General features: G+C 38.8%; 1 long non-coding RNA gene across 23 annotated transcripts in view; it reads right to left on the bottom strand.

Annotated features, from left to right (window-relative positions):
* LOC108445249 overlaps window positions 1-22,411 on the bottom strand; it is a 290,571-nt gene that overhangs the window by 158,398 nt on the left and 109,762 nt on the right. For 20 of the 23 annotated variants that reach the window (XR_001860038.1, XR_001860035.1, XR_001860029.1 and 17 more), the window contains one exon: window positions 9,208-9,346. The exons of the other annotated variants lie outside the window; for them this stretch is intronic. This is a non-coding gene — a long non-coding RNA (uncharacterized LOC108445249). The remainder of the gene's footprint in view (window positions 1-9,207; window positions 9,347-22,411) is intronic. 23 annotated transcript variants of the gene reach the window in all.

The raw sequence follows: 22,411 nt of genomic DNA, 5'->3' as shown, positions 1-22,411 counted from the left end.
TTTCTGCATTCATTCTTATTTTTTCCTGCAAAGTCTGCTCTCTTTCCAATAACCCCTCTCTTGTATACCAGAGTGGTCTTCAGCTTTGACCACTAATTCTGCCTCATTTGTCTCATGTCTTCTTACAAAGTATTCCCCTTTAGTTTGCATGCTTTATTTTTTTTTCTACTAAGTTAATTTGAAATTCATTTCATCAGTCCTTGGTGTTTATCTCAGCTTAGCTTTTTAGAGAAATCAATTTTGTGGGTGTCTACATATGACATAGTGTCAAGAGACTCGTATGTCCAAGCACAACATGTCCTTTAATTTACTTCTCTTTGGCTATTCAGGACTGTCCACACAAATATTGCACATTCATCAAGCCTGATTGCTTGGTCTTTAAACAATAGTAATTCTTCTTTCCATATTACACATCCACAGAATCACAGAATGTTCTGAGCTGGAAGGGACCCACAAGGATCATCAAGTCCAACTCTTAAGTTAACAGCCCATACAGGGATCAAACCCAAACCCATAATCTTGGCCTTATCAGCACCATGCTCTAAACAGTTGAGACAATGCCATGTATTTCTCCCTCTAACTTCTCCCAAAAATACAGAAAAACTACTACCCTCTTTCTGTCTTTTGATGTTTCCCTAGCTGTTAACAAGATGTGAAAAAAAGAAGATATTCTAAAGGCTTTTCTTTACCTTAATAATTTCTCTGGAATTTGTGAATATCATTCATCTAGATCAGTTACCTTGTCAAAATGTAATGGTTCCATGTACCTAACAGTGTTCTCTCACATAATCATAAACCCTTTAGTACCTTCTGTGGGAAAATACATTTTCATCTTCCAGATGTGACCTTCAGCTTTTTTCAGAAATGCCTATACTATGGAAGAAAAAACATATTGAGTTCTCTGAAATATATTCTTTACTAACAATAGCTCTTATTCATGTTGCTTTATGACCTTGCAAGCTAGGTTTGACAGATAACTCTACATATTCTATGCTTATAAAACCATTTCTTTTTACCATATTAATGCCATTAATTAGCATTATTGTTACCACATTAAAGTCTAAATTTTGCTTATCAATTTATCACCAAAATCTCCAGCCTTCCTTGCAGCTACAAGAACTCTCCCTTTTTCATATAAAGCATTTTCTTCCTCCATAAATAATTTTATTGAGTGTGAGGTAAAGTCTGGGTTATCTGGTCCAAGCTATCTAGCTTACACTTGACATTCACATACTTTTCACATATATAAGTGTATACTTTGAGAGCTTCTACCTTCTGCATCAGACTGTTGTGCAGAACAGAACCATCTGTAACCATCTGTAATGACATATACAGAAAGGGGGAAATTCTAATTTTGCTTTACACTTCCAGACTTGTGCATGGGACGTTGGGTGTTATAAGAGGGAGGCAAAAGTTTGCAGGCCTAACAGCACTTCTAGCAGTGGAGAGCACGGGAGTAAGAGGATGCATAACATACATGAGCCTGTTCATTCATGTAGTGCAAACTGACAGCTGTGAAATTCCATACTGTAGACAGAGCTTGGCCCAATGTGTATGATATGACACACATGGCAAAACTTCAACATTCCAATCCAGATTTTTTTCACACTGCTCAGGTATGAAGCACTCATCTGGCACTTTCCAACCTAAGCCTGTTGATAGATCCTGTGTTATTCGTTTTATATCATTTCACTAATTGTTCCCTTGTGAATGTTTTGTGGATATGCAGAAAGAGAGAACCTGAGTGTACAAATGTATCTGTGCAATGTACAGGGTCTGAAGAAACTAACTACACTACCAACAACAATGAAATCAAAGTACACAAGCAGACAGTTGTTACTGTGAAATCTTACAACATGACACATCACCGTACAAGACACATTTGACTATCCAAACTAAAATACATACACATGTGTATATATATGCTAGATAACGAGCTTTGCATGGTTTTCTCCACAATTAGATCGTTACCTGAGCAGTAGCAAGTCCCTATTTGAGACAGCTGCAGTGCAAGCTTATTCATTCCAAGCAGTGCTATTCCATGAGTCTATGCCAGTTTGCACTGATTCCATTTGCTCCCCCTCATCAGTTCATGCTATCACCCTCACTATGTGTCTTTTACTGCTATTGTGCCTTTCATCTGCAGATCACTTCCCTTTCATGTACTGTCATCTCCACCTTTTTCCTTAGAATAGTATTTCACTTTACTGATTCTATATTTCAAGCTTGCAGCTCTCCCTGCTTGATTTGTCTAATTGGCTCTTAAAACCTTTTTCACAATGAAGTAACTAATTAAATTATTTTGACCAGTTTCCAAAATTTTCCTGAGGAAATGCATAATGTATCACAGTTTGCATTATAAATTTCTTAAGTATTTCATTTAGGTCTTTTTGGACATTTTTGTCATCATTGGGACAGAGATAAAGAAGCAAGTTTGGCTCTGTAGGGAAGCTGGCTAGAGAAACTGTTTCCAAAGAGTCCTATTTATCACTCTCTAAGTAATACAATATAACTAAATTGTCCTTGAAGCATAGACTAAGTATTCCAAACCTATGGAAGTGATCTAACCACCACACTGCAGAATCAGGGTTACACTTACTCCTACTCCCACTCCATAGAGCATTGAATCATTAAAGCTTTTATACAATCTGCCATGACTTCTGGGGCAGGGTTTGAAAGTACTCGTCCTCCCCAACAGTCTGTATGCTGGGGAACTTTCCAGGTCAGATTGTGCTTGTAAAAGCAGAAAAAGGGGCTGAAACAAGATGTCCTCTTGAAAAGGCTGAGGAGGAGGTGAGAGGAATCACCACCTACTTCTGCTCTGGATCCCTTTTAATAGAAAAGATTGATTCTTCTATGTGGTTTTTCTGTGAAGAGGAGGATTAAGTTCCTACTTTCATGGCTGTAAATTATGTGTGGAGAGAAATGCATGCAGAGAAATGCACAGTTAGGCACGTAAGCCTCCAAGAGGGTGGGGATTTAAAACAGGAGTGAGTCCTCAGGGCTTTGCTATTGCTACCTCAGCTGGCTCAATGCTTAGGTTTGTGCATACCACTATGGATCATACATTCTTTCTTTGCCATTGTATAGGAAACCTACAACTCCAACTCAAGGCCACAGATTCTGCCACAAGTCTCCAAGTATTATGTGGTATCAAACTCCTTCTTTGACCAAAACTTAAATTCTGTAACTCATCAATAATGTAATTACTTCTTTTACACATGCAATATTGTATGCTTTTGATCACTCAGACACATGAAATGTTTCAGCAGCTGGAACAGAGCAGGATATATATGCAGGTATATGAATATCAGCACTGTCAGGCAACATACTGATGTACTGTATTTAAATGCTTCTGTACCAAACCTGGTAGGTGCTGAAACCATTGATATGTACCTCACCTGCCTGCTTTCATACCTTACCATCCCATGTATGACACATCAGAGGTCATGCCTCCACTTGTTGTGTGTTTTTGTGGCCTTGCTACAGCTCTGAATTTTCTTCTCATCCACTGCTCCCCTGACCACAGCCAGGATATTGCTCCCTGTGTGATCCCACTGATGCAGCAGGGGCAGGGGAAAGGAGCAGGGCAGAGCTGCCAGGTACACTGGGATGGTTGGAAGCTGTAGGTCCTGCAAGAAGAGCCTATTGTATGGGGTTTGTATTTCAGGAGTGGAGGGAACAGCAAGGTTTCAAGCTTCCTGACATCCTCATGCTACAAACTGCAGCATGATTTACAGGCCTCCTTCTTTCCCCTAGTCAGGTGCACCATCAGCTCCATAGTCAGCAAGACAGAGCGAGATGTTAAATCTCCCCTTCCACCACCCCTCCAAACTTCAGGGAAGCTTTGTCCCAAGGCCCTACCACAGCAACTGCCAGCTGGGATGATTTCCTCACACACTGAGTCACAGTGTGGGCTGGACATTCATCCTGAACTCTGACGAAACCACCTAGCTCAGAACTTTGACAACCTGTGACAATAAAGTTACTGAGTGATCATGACCATTTTCTGTTAACTCTTTTTTTGCATGTTGCATTTGCTAAAAAGACAATTTTAGCTCCTGAAGAAGGCATTCTAAGCGAAACTCATAAAAGCGAAATGGAAAGATCATATAAATGGCATTTTCTCTGTCATCTCTCTATGCTTTTAATTATTCTTGACATTGTATAATGTTAAATTGTAAATAGAAAGCATTTTGAAAATGTCCTAATATCCTGAATCTAAGAGAATACCAGAGCTAGAAAATATGCTTAAGAAATCAAGATTACATAGCAGACTCAAGAAGAAGAATTAAACTGGGCTTCACTGCAATGGAACTTAACAGCTACAAAAAAATGGGAATCGTGAGCTCAAGCTGGAAGCTACAATTGAAATGTAAACATTACTTATTGAAAGCAAGATGCTGCATTAATAACAGCAACCACAAAAGCTGAATACTTGTGGCATTACCGGATAGAGCAGTGATGCTTTTTCACCCTTTCAAGTGGATCTAATTCAGATGATGTCCCCCAGCTAACCCAAACGTTCAAAGTCCTTGTACTTGATCCTTCAGTAGGGCATGAATTTGTTTTGGAATATTCTAGCTGAATTGATTTCTTTTTCTCTTGCCTTTCCATCTCATACAAAAATTACTCTCATCTCTTTTCAGGTCTTCTGTGTCTTAACTTTGCACAGGTAAAAGGACTGGTACTGATGAATATATGACAAGCATTTCCAATTCTTATAAATTAAGTCAGAATATTTACAAAAAATCAAAATTAATTCTGTCTTTTCTATGCTTCAACCTAAAGGAAAGAGCAATTTCTGCTTTGATTTGTCCAGAACACTTTGATAACTACATCAGTAGCTACAAATTCACCCCAGACTATGTGGGACAAAGTTTGGCCCATAGAATGTGCCTGCAAGTATCTCAGGGGTTCAGCACCACTCTCCAGGAGGCACCAACCACTGACTTCTCTGAGTCTAGGAATGGCCAAGAGAAGTCACAAACATGGCTAGAATTGTTTTCGACTAGTACTGACACAAAACTAAAGTTATGATAGTAAAACCATGGCAATAAGATGATATGTGCTGATGTAACTCCGGTGAAAGTTTCAATGAGCGATTTGAGAGATCAATAAAAATTAAACTCTTAACATAGTAAATAAATAGCTTGAAAGTATTTCAGAAATGAATAGATGAAGCAGAAAAATTACAAATAACTAAGGCAATTTCTGTGTATCTCTGTCCAAATTGACATTTATTCCATTATACCATCCTATTCTAACAGTCCCTCATTTAGACAACTAATGCAACCAACAAAAACCCAATGAAAAATATCTTTGTTCTCCCTAGAACACTAGCTTCTTGATTACAGTGAAGTGAACCTAAGACTTTGGGTAACTAAAGGTGACTGGTCAGAAAAGAGAACACTAACAAACAGTACCTAAGATCAGTGTAATCTGACAGGCCCAGCTGCAGAAGGGCAAGGTCAGTCACACTGCCACTGTGGAATTAACATCCACAGTAATAAGCAAGACAATATGGGTCTTAAAAACTCTACAGCTGAGAATACAGATTTTTGTTTTTTCACCTGACCCAAGCAAAAATATTTGGCTGTAATTGCATGATGTGAGAAAGAACACACTTTGAAGTTTAAGAGTTACCTGCCTACTTAGAAGCTGTTTTCTAAGATAGGTCATTTTTGTTCCAAATGTGACTGATCTGTTCCACATGAATGCAAATTCTCATTTCTGCTTTGTTATTTGTCAAGAAAATTGCAATCAATATTATTTTAATCCACCTCTTATATACAGTGTTGAACTTTTATTTGTCTCAATGAATAAGTAATTTGAACTGAGACTGTGCTCAGTGCTTTCTGAGTATCTAAAAAAAAAATGCTGGATTCTCCTTTTCACTTTTAAGCTTTGAATTGTGGACCATATCATTGCATGGCAGCAACTGAAGTTCTTAAATTATAAATAGTGAATTATCTTCTTGCTTTTTTTATTCAAACAAAAAAGTAGACAAGTTTGGGAGACAATAAAAATTTCATATAATCAGTTAAAAGTCTATATAAATTGACATTCTTTTTCTTTTTTTCCTTTTCAACTTTTAAATTAGCATTTCCTGGACTTGATTGCAATAATTTAGTTTTAGAAAATATTGCCATGTTGGACATACGTATGTCCCAAACCTTTACATTAACACTAACTGCAGTCCCCAGAAATTATGGGAAATTTGTGTGTACCTACCTAGGGAGAAGGTGAATTCCCACAACCCCAACATGCTTAAATGCATATAACAAAGGTAATTTTGGTAATTTTTCAGAAGAATAGAAATAAATGTCCTGCTGTGATGCATATTTCTGCACCCAGACTGACATTCCTCTTTTGAAGAGTTTTAGCATCTGTAACAAGTAATATTTATAATAAGTTAAAAGTAGGTCTTGAGAAAATCAAGCTGACATTTAGAGAGCTACATTTGGTGCAACTCAAATTTACTGCAGCTGCAGTATAAATAATCTGAGCACTGCCAAAGATGAGCTTCTTATGTCTGTATATACACAGAACAATTTAAACCTCTCCACATTTAATTTCAAATAAAGGACAGTTTTACGGCTGATCAGTGCAGTACACAGGATCTCAAGCATGACAAATCCATGAAATGTGAAGGAACTTCCATCACAAACAGCCTAAGAACACAACAATTTCTTCAAAATGACTCCACAGCCCTCTCCACTCAATCCAGCTGTAATGTGGGAATTTGGTGTAATTCCCTCTTTATTATGCTGAATACCCTTTGCAGGTAAAATGTGTAGAAATTTAGAGACTTGATGCTCTCTACAGCACTTCACATTTTTGATAGTGCTGGATAGAAAGGGGTAGGGAAATGCAGGAAAAGGTAGAACTGGAATTTAAGGATGAATTCTTGCTATAGAAAACACCTCCATGCTAGCTTTTCCCCAGGTACTGCACAGCAGCTGAGCCACAGATGCTCAGCCCCTCTGTGCGTTTGGAAGGGTTACAGCCAGCACTGCCACCTCCTCAGGGATGGCATGGGAGCCACATCACTCACAGGGACTAGAGACTCCATCCAGTCATTTTGGCCCAAAGAAACACATGGGATGGAGGAAAATGAGACGCTCAGGACTCAGGTGGGCCAAGTCAGTATTGGAAGATTTTGACAGTTACGGCACACTAGATTTAAGGAAGGATCTCTCCTTAACTTGTCCTCTTGAAGTCAGTTTTTTTACAATCTCAAAGTCAGTTTTTACAAGAAGTTTATGGACCATGGACTTTAAGGAAGCATTTATGCTACTACAAGTTTTAAATTAACATTTCCTGGACTTGATTGCAATAATTTAGTTTTAGAAAAGATTGTCATGTTGGACATACATATGTACCAAACCTTTACATTAACACTAACTGCAGTCATCAGAAGTTACGGGAAATTTGTGTGTACCTATCTCTGGAGAAGGTGAATTCCCACAATCCCAAAAGCCTTAAGGATAAGGGAAACAATGGTGTGCTGATTCTTTTAAAAAATTGCATTGCATTACATCAGTGCTTGCCTTATCCACATTTCAGTGTTGTCTCACCAACAGCATGGGCTGTGGTAAACTGCAAAGGCAATAGAATAATGGTGGAAATAAAAACAGAGAACTCTGCTGACAAACATTTATTCAGATGTTGTTTCTCATCATAAAAATCAAGTTCCTATTTCCAAGCTTAAAAATTATATAATTCAGATGGTATTTTCAGATGTCTTTGTCCATCTTCCTATTTTTTTTCCTTTGGCACAATTCTTAAATTCTTAGAGTTGCCTTATTTTAATGACATAACATCCAGATTGCTGCAATGTATTGACTTTCATTGAGAATTATTCTGAATATTTAAAGAAATAATGGATATGCTTGAAAGTGTTCCAGAATTTAAAAAAAAAAAAAATTAGGCATGTGTTGATGTTTAATAGAATTTTTATTGAAATCTGTAATTTTTAATTAATTAGCTCACTTTGAAATCGTTGAATCATCTCATGAAGGAATAGAAAGCCTACGTTAGATTTAGGAGACTAATCATGCAATCAAAGAACAATTTAATCCATATTCAGTGTGATCTCTACAGAAACAGAATCAGACTTTAAAGTGTTCATTGCAACCTTTTCATGAACATTTTTACTTTTCAAGATAAATTACTCACACAGGAACATCACTGATTTTGCAGGAGTGTCATCATCTAAAACCAAGCCGCTCAAAACCTTGTAAATTACAGCTGAAGCTACAATTAAGAGTAACTTCTGATAGATTTAGGGAAAAATATGAAGTTACATTACACAAATGCCCTTAACCTTGTCCCGCACAGATTATATTTAATAATTACATTTAAATATCTTATCCTATTAGGATCAATTGGATTTTTTAAAAATGTGTTTCTTCTTTTTGGCATCCTAGAGAGAAGAGAGAAAGTTGCTGAAGTACCATACCTATGCATTCCTTCCGCTGGCTCAGAACAACAGCTGCACATACCTGTGGGCATAATTTTGCAGCTAGGACATTAACCAATATATCTGTCAGTCAGGAAGACATAAAAATGACTTAAGTTGCATCTGTAATTGAATGTGCCTACAAAGTGAGGGCCAAAAAAAAAAAAACACAGACAGCAATTAAAAAGTCTACCCCTTCTGGCAGATCTGACATGACCCTGATCTCTTGTGTCATATACGTGTCAACACTGTCACTAGTGCAATTGTTCTGAAGGGTCTGTTCTTGACTGACCCCACTGGGGAAGTCAGAATCAGGCCCAGAGATGCTCCGATCACCAGATGGATTCTACAAGTGAGATGGCCTTCCCAGTCTCATTCACAAAATGATTTGTTGCTCTCACTGCCAATGGCAGTGTCCTTGCACCATAAGCTTCATTCTTCATGCCAGATTTTTTCAAGAGCAACAAATCATCCAACATCAAGCTGTGGCTGATATCCCACGGCCTGTCCCTTAATTTTATGGTTTCTCAAAATGGAGCCAAGGCATGGAACAGCATGAGGGAAAAATTTAATGCAGCTTCCCTGTTCTAAGCACTGTCTGAACTGGAAAGAGGAGGGTATCACAGCCAAAATAAACTTACTGGCACAAATGCAAAGTCTGCACCTGTCTGAACTTGCACAGAGAACAGTCTGTGATTCCCTGGTGGAAATCAGCTGAGGATGCTTATGTGCTTCTCTCCCACCTGGAAATGATGAGCAATTCAGGGTCTGAACAGGGTCTGTGGCTTCAGGGCTGATCTTGTATTGGCTGGTCCATCAGATTTGCTCCTCTTCTGAGAGGGCTGCAGATCCCAACATTAGTCTTGTTCAGAAGAGCTCAGACTGAAATAGGTACAGCAGAGAGAGATCTTTTACGTGCTTTGCTTTTTCATTTGCTTGTCTGTAAGACAGTGATTCTCTCATTTTTTTCCTATACATTTGAAAAAAAAAAAAACCAGAATCATGGGACAGTTTGGGTTGAAAAGGATCTGGTTTGAATTGCCAACAGCTCTGTAGTACCTTGAAACAATGCATTCGACTGCTAAAACTTGAGCAAAAGGGAGACAAAAAAAGACATAGTACATGGTGCTCATTCTATTTCTGACAGAAACATCCAGATATACAGATGGCTGGAGCAAAGGCTACTGAGTTGCTCTGCCTTTCTGGCTCTAGAAAATGTCAAACTGGTTGATTGCTGCTGCATTATGCTAAGCAACACAAGTAAAGGAGTCCTCTTCTGTCATACTGTAAGTGTGCTAATATCTTCCCCGTTATCTCTAAGGTGCAGGAAATCCTATGAGCCATATTTTAAAGGTGAGATGATCTTTAAGTTGGAGGTAGAAAACTACTTTCTTAAGGTAGAAAATTCTGTCAGCATCAAAGTCACAGCTGCCAATTGACTTCTTTACATGTTGGCTACATGTAGCTGGGGCAGAAAAGGAACTTTCAGGCTCCTGACACCAATACACTGTCCAAACAAGCACATCATCTAATGCAGCATGGCTGGGCCATGTCAGTTCATCTTCTACCTTATCAGTCATTCCTAACCAACTTTCTTATCATAACTACTTCTTCATATCATTTCTGGTTGCTGCAACATTATGGCCCACAGGCAAACAACTTAAATTTTTTAGCTCATAATTTCATGCATTTCTAATTTATTGTCTCACTTTAAATCCCCATTAAAATGAAAATAGAAGAAGGGAAAAAAACAAGCCCTTTGCATGCTTATTCACCAAGCAGATTTCTTAGGTTCTTAGAAGTCTAATTATGATATGAAAACATGATTTCCAACTTTGCAGACGATACTAAATTGGAAGAGAATAAAAACAAATGAGGAATAATTAGGTAGTGCAGCCAGATATAAAAAAAATTTAGACCATTTTATATTTCAGGAATAATAGATGGCAAATGCAGGGCTGTGCAAGTAAATTGAGAATAATTAGCCTCACAGTATGGCATAAAAAGTAGGACCTTGTTTAGAAAGATACGAGGCTACAACATGCTGAATGAGATAAATTCTGAACTTTGAATGCAAAATTTACATCTAAGATTCCCTTACTTATGTGACTTGCTTATGTGACTCCCCCAGAAATAAGACAGAACTCAGTGTCAGCAAGAAAAACACCAGCTGGCCTCTGGTGAAGGAAGGGCTACATGGCATAGTCTAAGAAGAACACTTTCTTCCACAGTAATTACACAGGACTGTATTGCCTAAATAATGGCCCATAGGCTGTATTCAGTCTGCAGGACATCTCTGCCCAAACCAGTATCATTCTCTGGGGGCAGAAAGAGTGGGGAGAACACACCAAGGAAGCATTTTGTTTCTTTGCTCGACTGCTCCTGCAGAAGAGCCACCTGACTCTGCAGCAGAAATGCACTGCTTGTTTGGAAAGAGCTCTAGGCTGATCAGGAGCAGTCATTTTTTATTTCCTTATGTTATGTTCCTTAATGTATTCAGGCCTGAAGTTAGAAAAAGGTTTCCAACAGTTGAGCTGGGAGGTTCCAGGAGAGCTGTCAGTGGGAACAACGGTAGCAAGATTCCTTGCTGGTTTTAAAATGTTGCCTCATGAACCATGACAGATTAAATGCTGAGATAGCAGGGATGGCAAGGGACATCACTCAAGGAGATCCCTATGGTTTCCTACGCTGCTGCTTTCCACTCTATATGCTGCTGCCTACTTCTCTGCTCTTGACTGAAACACAACCTGTCAAAAAAGCCCTCTTCTGCATATATCAGCACATTAATTTTCAGCTATGTGATATAGGAGGTCCTTCTGTATCAACCCAAGAAAAACAAAAAAGGCTCTTTTTTTTCTTGAAGAGATGAAAATTTGTTCAGGAAGCTGATTTTTTTTATTTTGTTGAGAGTTGTCTGTTTATTTTGAAGGTGGGTGAAGATGGAAAATGGACAAACGCATGAGGGAATTAAGATCACTGCTGGTGATTCAGTACTGCAAGGGATTACTGACTATGGAATATTTTCACTGAACAGAATTAAATAGACCTCTCTCGAATAATGATGTCTAAAATCCATCATTAGTTCATGGAATTTGAAAAGTATTAGGTTGATCTGTTTGCCCATCTAGAGATGCCCTTATGGGGGGTGAGGACTTACTTTCCTAAGTCTTCTTGTGGTAAACTTTCAGCTCATTTCACAATAGCAAAATAGTGACAAAAGCTTCATTCTTAGGGCATTTATACATTTCTTTCTAGCCATGTTTTCCATGGAATAGTTCTGAATTATTAGCCATCTTTCAAAGCATGCAAGTGAAAGGACATTCAAAGCTTCCAAATGCAATGAAATGTATTTCAGCATTTCAGCACTAAATGCCTGCATAATTTATGGCAGACTGCACATAATTTCTGTGTATGGCTATACCTCACACAGGCTCATTTCGCATTTGAAATTCAATTCTGCCAGCTGACTAATTGATTCATTTTCATAAATACTCTAAAATTCATAATAAGAACAATGCTTTGTTGTAAGATATTGTTTTGGCCAGTACCAAAATTAACTATGAATATTTACTTTCAAAAAAAGCCAGTGGGACCAAGAGCAAATAATGAAAATAGTGATTTATAATTTCTTTCTACAATCCCTATTGTTACTTGAGATTCAGCAAAATTTCAAATCCTATAAACCATCCCCCTTAAAATACAGTTATGTTATTCAATCTCAGTTTTCTGTTCTCTGTCACCTTCCCCCCATCCCTTCCAAGGGCCCTCCCTCTGCTGGGATCCCTCTAGCTCTGTCTCAGGATGTGAGACAGTGAACATGCTCCTGACATAAGCTTTGATAGCCACCGTGTCCATGACCCTTCACCAGAAGGGTTGAATTAAGATGTTTTCAGGGAAGGTGGGAAATAGTTTGATTGCAGAAAGAATGATAAATTGTTCCAAAAACCCTTGAACATATACCCTGAAGTCACTCTGGTTTTCAGAGCAAAGACCTGGTTTCAAACATACAAGCTCAGACTGAGGCAGTGTCCTCAGGAAGCACTGCTGAGGGCTGCAGTTCAGTTCCCACAAGTCCTGTTGGGTCAAGTTGTGCAGCTATGGCAGGAAAGATGGGATTAACATAAATTATGGGAGCTGATTCGTTAGTCCAGTGCAACTGTTCATCATCTGGCTTGGAGAGCAGCACCTGCACTGGGGATGGACAGTTCTACCAGCTCTAGACTCTTGGGAGCATAGCCCAGCCTTGTCACATCACCCTTCCCCCCAGCTGCAGTACAGCAGCTCTCCCTCCTGCCTGACCATTAGTCTGTGGCACTGACACCTGGCATTTGGGAAAACAGGCAGGATGGGCCTCATGTAGCTTTAGGACTAAAGATATTCATTTATAGTTAACATCAGTTTTAGAGTAGCATGATTTTAAGTGTATGAACAGTAACTTAAAGGCTGTGACTATCATTGAGCTCTCTATGTCCCAGAGCTCTTTAAAAGAGTTCAGGGACAAGCACACCTTCCCCTGAAACACATCAGCTTCCCATTCTTCTTAACTCTTTGCTATTACTTTGGGTTGTTTCAGCCCCAGACCGGGCAGGAAGAGGCAGCAGAACCAGATCTGCCCTCCAAAAGGGGTCTGTAGTCTTCCATAGCCCCAAGGAAAGCCTACCATAGAAAACCTCCCTTCAAATCCACCAGCTCTGCTCTGAGTCCTCACTCTGTCTGCCAGGTACTTAGGAAACCTGTAACTAGGAATCACAACTGCTGGAAGCTGCTCCACCCACACCAGGAAGCAAGCACCCCATGAACTTGCACTGCAGCCAGCGTGTAGCTCCCAGGGGGGCTGTGCCTGTGGCCACTGCTACCATTAAACAGAGGCCAAGAGCCCAGAGCCTTGTGCTTGGCACCAGGGACCCACAGCCTTGGCTGTATTCTTGCCCTTCTTTTTCTGCAAAAGACATGTACAGTTTGAGCCTTTTTTTTTTTTTGTCTCCAAGAATTAATCCTGACATTTAATTCAAGTATAATTTTGTTAGTGATACATACATAAGCCTTTAATTTATTTGTTGTTGAGAAAAGCAACTCTGTATAAATAAAAATAAAAACTATTAAAAAGTTAAAAAAAACAGCCTGACTTGCTCTGCAGAATTTGCAATGCTCCAGGATTCAGCAAAAATAGAATGAAGTACTTATATCTTCAGAAAGCATTAAGCCAAGTACTTCATCAAAGGTTAAAGTGCAGAAATACGAAATAACTGAAAACTTGGCTCACTGGACTGCAAGCTGGCCAAGAAGAGGAAGTGAATTTGAAGAGGAAAAGAATTCATAAGAGGTTGTGACAGAGATCAGCAGATCTTCAGCCCCTCAATATTATATAAACAATGGCACCAAAAGTTTCTGCTGTCAGTTCCTGATAGTAAATTCTGCTTAACAATAAGAACAATACAATCAGAAACAGGAAAATGTAAAAATATTCATGCACTGCAGTACTCATAAATAACAATACATGAGAGAGAGAAACAGTCAAGAAAGGGATCACTTTCTAATGGAAAAATGTTGCAGAATTACAAGGAAAACAATTCTGTTCCAGAAGAAAAAGTCTATACCCAGTTCAACTAAAAGTGCAGTTCCTGTAAACAAGACAAGCTAAATCACCTTAGAACTAGGCTCAGCTCTCAGGAAAGCTGAGAAAGTCTTAGGTGTATATATAGATATATATGTGTGTGTATATGTATACATAATTAGTAAAATATAATCTAGATTAAACTGAAGTCAATACTTTGTGAAGAGTGAAAGCATATGAATAGGCACACATTTATACAGTACAAGTTTTATCTAACCTGCAGTGTCCTATTGGTCAGCCTTGCAGTGTCTGTGATTTGTCTCATACCACATTACTGAGTATTTTCCACTCTTGCCAGTTTTGCAATCATCACAGGTTCTCTGTTTTATGTGTATGAGGTTCACCATGGGTCTGGGATAAACAGACAAGTCATGGCCACCAGCTGTCCTGCATCACTAGAGATGCATCAGCACAGATTGTGCAAGCAGAGAGTGGCACCCACATTCCTAGCTCAAGTTTAAAAACAGGGTGTTTTTTTCCTTCAAGCCCTATAGTTTCCTCATAATCCACAGAGGTGTTAAAGCAGACAAACTCACACCTTTCTCTAATCAAAGGCTTAGGGCTGGCCTTCCAGTTGTTGCCTCTCTGCCAATGCTCTAGTGAAGTCTAAAATGAAGCATAAGATTTCAAAGAACTTTCTCACCTCTTTAAGAAAGAAAAGGAAAACAGACAAAAGAAACCTTGTAATTTAAGTTTTTACATAGTGTTTGCTTTGCATGCGCCTTTCAAATATTCCCTATGGGACTGTGTCTCTAACTAGACACTCTTTTTGCAATTTTATCATTCAAAATTCCTGAGGAATAACATTGTGACTGACCATGTAAATGTAATAAATTTCCTTCATCCTTTCACAGGACGCTGGTTCTTTCCTTGTTAGATGCCAATGCTATTTAAAGGAATTTCTACAACTCTTTTGTCATTCTGAGTTCCAAAAATGAGAGAAAAACATGTTAAAAAACAGTCTCTTTCAGGTGTGTAACTTTTCCACACTCTGATCTTGGACAAATTTGGCTACGAATGCAGACAAACACTGAGCCAGGAAGTAGGAACTGAAATGAGATTTTATGTTGACATTGGACAAGTGGACTCAGAGAAATTATGAGTTGCTAAAATTTCAACGTGACCGGTGAGGCCATGACAAAAGGATTTTGAGAACCTCACAGAGAAGAGGTCTGATGATATTAGGCTAAGGATAATATTAAACAGGAGAGAAAATACATACTACTTCTTCAGAAGAAAAAGGCCATCCTCTGCTCCTGAATGGTAAAATATGCAAGTGGCACCACTGAGACAACAAGTACTGTAGTGGCTAGATCTTTGCACAGAATCGGATGGATTCCTTCACTGCAAAAGGAACCTCAGCACAAAGAAATGAAATTTCTTTCTGGGAATTGGTTTTAATAGTGCAGGTTACAAAGAGGCAGTGCTGTTTTCAAAAGACTGTTCCTCATTTTTCCAATCAGTTCATAGCAATTTTATCCCATAATATATGATTCATGTCAGAACAATTGCAAATTTTTTGAAATCTATGACGCAGCACCTTTATTAAATATTTAGGCATGAAAATAAAAAAGGATGACAGAAATATAAAGACACCAACTGTTTAAGAAATCTACAGTGGAATAATAACCATAAAGAATATCTCCATAATAGATGTTCAAAAATAAAAGCTTTTGATTGCTCTTGCTTCTGAAAATTGTGTTTATCTAGGTAAACATCATTCTCTTTGAAGACCAGACTATCCTTTAACAAGCATTATTTTCCTGTCAGTCAACATTTTCCACAGCCATGCAGTTGCAGTGTGGCCAAAGTTCTCTGGATACTTCATTACCAATGGCTTGCACTCCTCCCAGTGCCACTCTGTTTTTAAAAACCACGCACTCTTGGAATTACTAGTTTTCATAACTGAAATTATTAAGGAGAAAAACTTGGAGGGAAAGGAATGTGTCCCTAGATCTCTTCACAAAGAGCAGCATCTCAGGATATAACAAAGAGAGAAAGCAAAAGCTGAAGATGAATATTCTTGTTTCAGTTGACACGTTCATTTTCCAGGCATCAGTCTAAGAACATTCATGCAAAAAGCAGTGGGAAATAGCCTGGAAAAATTAAGTGACCTCATCGTAATAGACGGTGCCTTGTGAGAATGAACTTTAGCAAAATCTTTTCTATGCCTTAGAATCATGGAGTGAGGACTTCCAATTTGCCTATCTATGGAAAGTCCCCACACAACAAACTTCTTGAAAACAAAAGCTATTACATGTCTTCTGGTTCAGAGCTTACCACACAGGACTGTTCTTTCAAGGGCAGTTTTCTTAATCCTTTCTCAAAGGTAGGTTTACATCTTTCCAGTGAAGGGCTTATCATTTTTCCTTTATTTGATTCATGGTCATCTGCATTCATTGCATTGACCGATGTCTGACTTCCTAGTATTACAAGCTTTATTTTGTCCAGAACTAGATTCCTGCTTTCCACTGGAAGTTATGAATCCTTTAGTAAAAGCAAGACTTACATAAAAATAACGATGTAAATTTCAAGTGGGTATGTAAAACTGAAAGGCAGAAAACTATGAAGACGAACATAAGGCAACACATCACTAGGAACACCAGTTTCTTTTTGATGAGTCATATTATATCCCCTAATGTCATGGCTGAATGACCCCCCCTGCACTTTGAAAAGTGGTTTCAGTGGGCCAGGCCTTTAATTACTATGAATGGAAGTCACAGTCATCTAACTGCACTAAATGGATCCCCTTTTTATTCCATTTTCAGACCTTCCAAATACTGCAATTTTTAACTGTATCTCCAAAAATCAGTGGTTTTTGTCAAGCTGCACATTACTTTCTCTGATTCTCATCACATATCTCCTTCCATCATCAATTTATTTTTCACCAACGAGATCACTAATAATCCAAATGGAAATTTGGTGCAACCACTTACAAACTGCTTTCCATTACAGAAAAATAACAGAAAGTTGAATAAAGTCTTTCATGCATCTATGTAAACTATGAAAATATAAATAAAAGAAGCCAAAGATTGAACATAATAAACAGAAAAAAATCATGAAAGTAACTTCCAATACACTTGAGACACATGATTAACCACAAAGTCAGGAGATACTAGCCCAGAAAAGACTTGCAGGAACTCATGCCTTCTGATCAACGAATCAATATGGTTTCACAGAAGAGTCTTATTGTTTAAAATACCCCTGTGTTCACACATCTCACAACTTTGACATAATATCTTACTCATACACTCTGCTTACTTATACATTCTACCCACTTATACATTTCACTTGCTTATCTTATACAACTTATACATATACCTATCACTCTACTTATACATTTTCTTACTTACACTTTTTACAACTTCTACATAATACAGTACTTATGCATTTTACCTACTTACACATTTTACCTACTTATACATTCTACCTACTTTTACATACTACTCTACTTATGCATTTTACAACTTTTACATAATATAATACATACACATCTTGCAACTGCTGTGCATGAGATCTCCCATTGCTTGATTGGTTTCTCGATTTTGTCCATGAGCTCCACACACACTTTTCTGAGAATATGATTGGTTTTAATCCAGTGCAGCACAGTCCTTTTTTATCTATTCCTTGCTGTCTTGGTATTTAATTTTTCAGCTTCTTTCCCAATTTAGCCCAGTTTACCTTTCAGTCCTAGATGAATTCCTGAGGGCTCTAACAGGTGGGGCTCCTGATCCAGGCAAGCAGCATAGAGATGATAACGGCAACAAAACCCATCCAGTGATCAGCAGCCAAGTTAGTCCAGGAAATCCAAACAACAAGACAGCAAAGAACATGGAACAAATATAAACCTATCCCACCTCTCCCCTCAAGCCTTCAGACTGGAGCTTAAAAACCCTCTTGGGGCTGATGTGCTGCAGCTGAAGGTGGAAAGGCCAGGTGAAGCCAGTGAGGGTAATTCCAGCCTGGTCCCACTCTGAGGGCTCTGGTAAAAATAACTAAAAATGGTTTGGCTGGGGCACGCTATCAAGGTTTAAATACTTTACAACAAAGACTACAGCTTTGGGCAGAATTTCTCCTTCTTTCCAAATGCTGATGTATGTATCAAAGAACAGTGACCATTTTTATGTTGAATCTACTTGACATAGCATGACAGATAAAATTAACCTACAATGCTAAGCAAATAAATTCAGAGCATGCTGATCTGAACACAGACTTTCTGTTCTACTGGAAAACACCAGATTTGTTTTCACTATGATAGGAACAAAAGGAAAAGCTGAATTTTATTTGTAAGGAAAATAATTGGATAAACGAATACGTTCCACTTCAAAAATTAGTATTTTTGTTCTGATTTTGATGTAATATTATATTCTAACTATAGGTTGTAAAAATAAGAAGTATTTTGAAATGAGAAACAACAGTATTTCATTATGGATAAGACTGAAAATGACATTTTTATCATTTCTCCTTAATTAGATTTTATTGAAAGTGAAGTTTCACACAAAATTTTGTTATTTATAAATAAAAATGCTTTTTCCAATGAGAAACTTTTATTTTGGAAGCCTCTCAGTTTTTACTTCTACAACTGAGAAAATAATGTGCCCATGTTATCAGTCCATAGTACAACTTTTAAATGGTCGAGAATTTCACCAGAGCCAAATCAAACCAAAATCCACTTAGGTGAAAACCAACTTGTTGGAGCTGACAGACTGTTAAAAGTGTAGATACTAGAGACAAGCCAGAAATTCAGTGCAAATTGTGTGTCCTGTACACTGTATACACTGGACACAAGTAAGCAGATAACATTAGAGAATGAAGAGCATTAAATGTCAAGGGCAGCAGACACAGAAAGAGGAAGGCAACGAATGCACTTAAGAAGTCATCAAGAAGTGGAAGCAATGAAGAAACACTCACACAAATACACTACAATGTGAACAAAAATGATGCTCTTAGAGGCTACTGCAGCAATACATTATGGGAAGGAAAAAGTCAGAGTATGCACCAAGACTTTAAGTGTAATCACTACAAACCAGGCAAAATAGGAAAAAAACAGTCAAGGTATTTTATACCTTGCATAAAAATCTTTATTCAGAAATCAATCTGGGGAACTAAAATTCTGCAGAGTCCCTAATTATGCTCAGTTCTGTATCAACCAGCAAAAAAATGGGGAAAAAATCACTTCCAGCAAGAGATTAAAACAAGCAATGGCTCAAAACATTAAAACCATGCACTTAGCCTTTATTCATACATGCAAAATTAGTCTAAACACTACGAAGAAGTCCAAAAAAGATGAGCCATGAAGCTCATTAATCTCAAAATCAGATTATTATGTGCTGAATTATGTGCACTTAGCCACCCAATATTAAAAATTACAATCCAGTAAAATGAAGGAAATGGTTGTACTTCAGACTGTCATAAAACACTGCTTGGAGAAGTCAGAGCTGAAAAACAGTATGTTGCCTAGTATCCTGATAAAGGAGATCACAGGTGAGAAAGCCAAAGAGAATGGACTGGGGGTTCTGCAGGAGCAGAGGTGGCAAAGGGGGTCACTCCAAAGGATTTGCTACAAGCAAATTTTCTTTAGCAGCTGTGGGACAAATCCTGACAACCACACTGCCTTAGAGGATCAACAGAAAACATGCTTCATGCCTACTAGGTAGTAGAATGCCTCCTTTCCTTTAGGAGGCTAAAAATGCTAAGGTGAAAGACAAGTTTTCCCAAGCCAAGTTCCAGCACAAGAAAATATAACTGAAGGCACTCAGCCCCAGAGACCTGGGGTGCTCAGGCAAAGAAACACTCTTACCTCAGGTTTTAATTTTTATTTGATTTATATCAGAAAGAATATTTAATAGCTCCCCTACTCACCTATGTGCTCTGTAATGCTCACACATACAGAGTATGAAGATGAGACAGACTAATGCCTCTCTCCACTGAAATTACTGTAATAGCAAAGCCATTTTGCAAATGACAGTGTAAGTATCAGCTCAGATAATTCTGGAAAATTATTGCCTCAAATGAAATGCTGCCTCAGAGCTGAGGGTATACATTTTATTCTTTGGTCTTTTTACTCTTACTTTATATATATTGTTTACTACTCTGGAGTAGAATTTCTTTTTTTTTCACCCCCACCCTTCAGCATGAGGCCAGTGCAGTCATTTAGCAGGCTTTAAAGCCAAAAAGGATCTCAGAATCAGCTGACATGGATGCTGAGTGCTACTAAACAGAGAAAGGTGAACAGCTTGTAGGATGAGGTGGAGATCAGAGGCATGCACTCAGTCTCCCTTAACCTGGAAAATGAGATGGGAAAGCCACACACAACTCCAGGCAGCAATTCATTCATCTTAAGTGCCCTAAAATTGCTCTGCAGAGGTGCCACTCTCTCTCCACACTAATAGATGGAAGCCAAATCATTAGCATGCACTAAAGCAGCTGATTTTTGAAGCCTTAGAATACATTAAAGAGATCCTACGCTAAAGACTATTTGACCCTGCAGGACAATGACAAGGAAGAAAAACTTCACAGGACATCACCAGAAGAACAGTAAGGGTGGAGTAACAAGGTGACTGAAACAGTATACAAGTTTGCTGGTTGTTTGCTTTTCGATTTGTTGATATATTTCTATTTCTGAGAGGTAGAGTACTGCCTCATTCTATTTATGCTACTAGTAACTTGGTATTTATTACTAATAATAAACATTTTTCTTAAAGTGAGTTTGTGTATTCCTCTCATTGTATCAGATTGTACAATTATCAAACAGGAAGGGCAAATCCTTTCCTTGGCCAGATCCTTGGAGGTCCTTAGTCCACAGGACACTAAACACAGGCTTTATTCATTATGTGGAAAACATCCATAATACATTAAGCACACTCCAAGAATCCTTTAAGAGGGTTGAATATAAAACAAAATCAAGTAGGGGAAGAATATGGAGCCTATATACCTCAAAGATGCTCTGAACTGCAGCACATTATGATCTGTGTCATACAGTGCAAACAGAGAAAATTCATTCTTTCTCAAGATACTATTTACTATACCCAGTTCTTCAATGACATTTATTTTAATTTATTATCTGTTTTCTGAGCCACTTGATATTTTCTGCGCTTCACGGCTATGGTATCTGCTTTTGATACTTTATGTGTGAGTTATCATAGAGTTTTAATTGTTATACTAATTGTAGTAATTCATTTCTCGTGTTGTCTTTCTACTGAATTCAGACTCCACGTCAATCTCATAAATGGATAAAATGAACTCTGTTACTGAATTTACCTGGTTGCAGGACACCAAAGAATACTTTCCAGAAACTCAAGTTCCCAATCTACAAAAACTCTCATAATAATGGACCATTCGGTGGACAAGAAATTTGCTGAATGATATCTCTCAAAGAGTTGTGTCAATGGCTTGATGTCCAAGTGGAGACCAGTGACAAGTGGTGTTCTTCAGGGGACAGCACTGGGATCAGCACTAACATCTTTGTCAGTAACATGGACAGCGGGGTTGAATGTGACCTCATCAAGTCTGCCAACAATCCTAAGCTGTGTGGTGTGATTAAGATGCTGCAGGGAAAAGATGCCATCCAGAGGAACCTTGACAGGCTTTAAAGATGGGCCCATGTGAACCTCACAAAGCTCAGCAAGGCCAAGTGCAAGAGCCTGCACCTGGGTCAGGACAGCCTCAAGCACAAACACAGGCTGGGCAGAGAACAGAGTGAGAACAGACCTGGGGAGAAGGACTTGAGGGTGTCAGTGGGTGAGAAGCTGGATGTGAGCTGGCCATGGGCAGTTGCAGCCCAGAAGGCCAACAGTGTCCTGGGCTACATCCAAAGCACCATGGGCAGCAGGGCCAGGGAGGGGACTCTGCCCCTCTGCTCCACTCTGGTGAGACCCACCCAGAGTGCTGCATCCAGCCCTGGGGTCCCCAACATCTGAAGGACATGGACCTGCTGGAGTGAGTCCAGAGGAGGGCCAAGAAGAAGATCAGAAGACAGGCTGAGGGAGCTGGGGTTGTTCAGCCTAGAGGAGAGAAGGCTTCAGTGAGACCTTCCAGCAGCCTCACAGTACCTAAAGGGGCTACGAGAGAGCCAGAGAGGGAATTTTCACAGGAACAGGTAGGGACAGGACAAGGGGCAATGGTTTCAAACTGAAAGAGAGCAGGTCAAAATTAGACATCAGGAAAAAATTCTTCACTGTCAGGGTGGTGAGACACTGGCACAGGTTGCCCAGAGAAGCTGTGGATGCCCCATCCCTGGAAGTGTTCAAGACCAGGTTGGATGGAGCTCTGAGAAACCTGGTCTAGTGGAAGGTGCCCACAGCATGGGGTTGGAACAAATCTATGATTCTACG

The sequence above is a fragment of the Corvus brachyrhynchos genome, unplaced genomic scaffold (assembly GCF_000691975.1).
Source record: "Corvus brachyrhynchos isolate BGI_N302 unplaced genomic scaffold, ASM69197v1 scaffold11, whole genome shotgun sequence".
Classification (NCBI taxonomy): Eukaryota; Metazoa; Chordata; class Aves; order Passeriformes; family Corvidae; genus Corvus; species Corvus brachyrhynchos.
Note: the sequence above shows the minus strand (reverse complement) of the source record. Positions and strands in the feature narration are given on the sequence as shown.